Here is a 4,435-nt window from a genome sequence, read left to right on the forward strand (position 1 = left end):
TTTCTGAAACATTTTGTGTAAGATAGAGATGCCTCTTAAAGTGTCTGGGCCTGGTGTTTTGGTTTTGTTTTTGTGAGTTGATTAACTATTGATTTGCTTTCTTTTATAGGCTTATTCAAGTTTTCCATTTCTTCTTGAGTTCATTTTGGCAAACCATTTTTCTTGGAAATGGTCCATTTCATTTACATTTTCATAGAGATTGCATAAAGTTGTTTGTAGTAATCTATTATGTTTAAAAAACTGTCTGCTAAATCTGTGAAAACTATGTCTTCTTTTTTATTCCTAATGTTGTTTATACTCTCTTTCCTGATCAGTCTTGCTGTGGGTTTGCTATTTTATTAGCTAGCTTTTGCAAAGAATCAGCTTTTGGTTTTATTAATCCTTGTTGTCATTTGTTTTCTATTTAAAAATGTCTGCACTTACTCTTTTTTTTTTTGCTTTCCATTTTCTTCAGGTTTATTCTGCTGTTCTTTTTGTAATTTCTTGAGCTGAATTCTCAGATCTCTGCTGTCTAAACTTTTTATTCTTTTCTAATATAGACTTTTTTTTCGAATGCATATATTTCCCTCCATATGTGGTTGTACGTGCATCATACAAGTTCTGATATATATCTCTAATAGATATCAGATAATATATATAGATATATCTCTAATCACTTAATTTGTAATAGTTTCTAATGTCCATTATAATTTCTTCTTTGACTTACAAATTATTAACAATTACACATTTAAGTCTCCAAATGTACAGAGATTCTTTGGTCATCTTTTCTGTTATTGATTTCTGTTTTACTAAATTATGATTAGAGAACATGTTTTATGATTTTGATTATGTGGTACTGAAAAAGTTTTTTTATGGCATTGTGCCCGGTACATGTTTTTTTTTGTAGTTTGGTGTGAGTTTGAAAATGTTTTGTTTTCTCTAATTGCAGGGTTCTACATACATCTCTCAATTAAGCTTATTTGTTGTGTGGTTCAACTATTCTATCCCTATCACTTTTTATTTGCTCAAGACAATTATTGAGAGAGCTATGTTAAAATCTCCTGGCATGATGGTAGATTTTTGGTTCCTCCTTGTAACACTATCAAATTTGCTTTATATACTTTGAGGCTATGGTTTTATAATTTGTTTTATCTGCCTGGTGAATGGCAACTTTTATCATGTAGTAACTCTCTTCAACCTCGCTGTTTGCTCTAAAGTCTACTGTGAGCTATTAATATGACCAGAACAGTTAAAAAATTTTTATTTTATATTGGAGTATAGTTTTTTTTCCAGCACTTAAAATATTTTTATATAGCTCAGTGAATGTAAAAACAGGAAGGAGGCTCTATTCCCATTTCCTCCAAGAAAATCCAGAATGTTACATTTGCATTTGAGCAAACATTCAAACCAATAATTCAGAATCATTTTATGAACCTTAAACTCTTAATCTTGCTTCTACTGTTCCCAAAGGTAGAAATTCTTTTTTTTTTTTTTTGCTGTAGAAATTCTTAATGTTATATAGAAAAACTCTCGAAGCACAGAATAACATCTGACTCATCAGTGGATAATCAAAAAATAACACACAAATACATGGAATGGTTGGACAGAGTCATTTAGACTAAATTGCATACATATTTAAGTAGTTGCCAGGTGGTTATTGAAGAGCCTAAAGAAAGGTATTCTAGGGACCAAATTGGGGTTAAAATATTCAGTAGCTAATTACTTTTCCCCTGCCCTAATATAAAGCCCCAGGAACTAAGTCATTACATTTTAAGTGGTAAGCAGCATTTCACTACTCATAATTTTGATTCACTGATACAATTACTAATCAGAGCCATCTCGTAACCCATTTCTATTAGTCAAAGCTGCAGAATAAATTGGGAATATTTCCTATATTGTCTATTATATAGACATTCCATTTCAAATATTCTTTCATTCGTTCTAAAAAAGACTAATGTTGGTCAGTAGCACATTTATCAAGTGAAAAATTTCAGTTTTAGGGTACAGGTCTAGATGAATAAAATGAAACTCTTGAACTTAAATCTGCATACACTACTGATTTTCCAATGGTTAACTAATTGTCACTTACGGGGAAAAAAGAATTTATTCCTTCAAAGTAAAAAAAGACTAAAAGTGTATCTTTTTTCTCCCGTTAAATTAAAAAAACGTACAGGACAAAGTTTGCATTTCTCTTTTACAGTGAATTACTGACAAATTCCTGAACCAGCAAACAAAAATTAAAATTCAGAATTTAAGACCAAGAAACAAGCTAAATCATGTAATATTTAATTAAGAAACTAATAATGGAATATTATCCAAATAAAATGTAAGCACGAGCTCAATTAGCATGTTCCATATTTCAGAGAAGAAGCATTAAGTGTTTATGCCATAAGTTGATTTACAAACATATCTAGGATGCTGAGTTCAAGAGTTTGATCCTTTTTTCAAAGAGACTGCCCCTCTTAAAATCTGCTCTACATATCTGTCTCATGGATTATTTTTTAAACAGTTGCTGTCTTACTCTAAAGAAAGGCACAGCAAATCCAGACCCAAAGTACAAAGTCATAACTGCTAGTAACTGCTACTTCTTGTCCACTGAAAATGGCAAATTCTTCCCTGGACCCTTCTCATAGTGGCTCCTACGGACCACAGAGGTTGTGAACCTCTGGATGCTCTATCCTAACATAGTGCTGTGGGAAGCTCTGCAAAAGTCACCGAGACTGAAGGTGCAAGAAATGGTGGTGGCACACCAGCTGTATTGGAGCATAGTTGAGTAGCAATGTTGTGTTAGTTTCAGGTGTACAGCAAATTGACTGAGATATATATATACTTGTATCTATTCTTTTTCAAGTGTTTTCCCCATTTAGGTTATTATGGAGTATTGAGCAGAGTTCCCTGTGCTATACAGTAGGTCCTTGGTTATCTATTTTATGTTTTATTTTTTAAAACATTTTATTTTATTTATTTTAAACATCTTTCTTGGAGTATAATTGCTTTACAATATTGTGTTAGGTTATCTATTTTAAATAGAGCAGTGTGTACATGTCAATCCCAAACTCCCAACTTATCCCTCCCCCTCCCCCTTCTCCCCTGGTAAGCATAAGTTCATTCTCTAAGTCAGTGAGTATGTTTCTATTTTGTAAATAATTTTATTTGTATCATTTTTTAAAGATTCCACATATAAATGATATCATATGATGTTTGTGTTCTCTGTCTGACTTAATTACATAGTATGATAATCTCCAGGTCCATCCATGTTGCAGCAAATGGCATTATTTCATTCTATTAAATGTCTGTGTAATATTCCATTGTATATACGTACCACATCTTCTTTATCCGTTCCTCTGTTGTTAGCGATTTAGCTTGTTTCCATGTCTTGGCTATTGGAAACAGCGCTGCAATGAACACTGGGTTGCAGTATCTTTTTGAATTATGGTTTTCTCAGGGTATATGCCCAGTAGTGGGATTGCTGGATTGTAAGGTAGTTCTATTTGTAATTTTTTAAGGAACCTCCATACTGTTTTCCATAGTGGCTGTATCAATTTACATTCCCACCAGCAGTGCAAGAGTGTTCCCTTTTCTCCACACCCTCTCCAGCATTTATTGTTTCTAGATTTTTTGATGATGACCATTCTGACTGGTGTGAGATGATATCTCATTGTAGTTTTGATTTTCATTTCTTTAATGATTAATGATGTTGAGCATAACTTCATGTGCTTGTTGCCTATCTGTATATCTTCTTTGGAGAAATGTCTATTTAGATCTTCAGCCCATTTTTGGATTGGGTTGTTTGTTTTTTTGATATTGAGCTGAATGAGCTGCTTGTACATTTTGGAGATTAATCCTTTGTCAGTTGCTTCATTTGCAAATATTTTCTCCCATTCTGAGGGTTGTCTTTTCATCTTGTTTATGGTTTCCTTTGCTGTGCAAAAGCTTTTAAGTTTCATTAGGTCCCATTTGTTTATTTTTGTTTTTATTTCCATTTCTCTAGGAGGTGGGTCAAAAAAGATCTTGCTGTGATTTATGTCATAGAGTGTTTTGCCTATGTTTTCCTCTAGGAGTTTGATAGTTTCTGGCCTTACATTTAGGTCTTTAATCCATTTTGAGCTTATTTTTGTGTATGGTATTAAGGAGTGTTCTAATATACTTTTACATGTAGCTGTCCAGTTTTCCCAGCACCACTTATTGAAGAGGCTGTCTTTTCTCCACTGTATATTTTTGCCTCCTTTATCAAAGGTAAGGTGACCATGTGTGTGTGGCTTTATCTCTGGGCTTTCTATCCTGTTCCATTGATCTATATTTCTGTTTTTGTGTCAGTACCATACTGTCTTGATTACTGTAGTGTTGTAGTATAGTCTGAAGTCAGGGAGCCTGATTCCTCCAGCTCCGTTTTTCATTCTCAAGATTGCTTTGGCTATTCGGGGTCTTTTGTGTTTCCATGCAAATTGTGAAAATT

The 4,435-nt window shown here is 33.2% G+C and overlaps 1 pseudogene; it reads right to left on the minus strand.

The window, feature by feature from the left end:
- Positions 1-2,473: 2,473 nt before the first annotated feature.
- Positions 2,474-2,665, minus strand: LOC131754415 (cytochrome c oxidase subunit 7C, mitochondrial pseudogene; annotated as a pseudogene).
- Positions 2,666-4,435: the final 1,770 nt, after the last annotated feature.

This window comes from Kogia breviceps, chromosome 4, assembly GCF_026419965.1.
Source record: "Kogia breviceps isolate mKogBre1 chromosome 4, mKogBre1 haplotype 1, whole genome shotgun sequence".
In the NCBI taxonomy this organism is placed as follows: Eukaryota; Metazoa; Chordata; class Mammalia; order Artiodactyla; family Physeteridae; genus Kogia; species Kogia breviceps.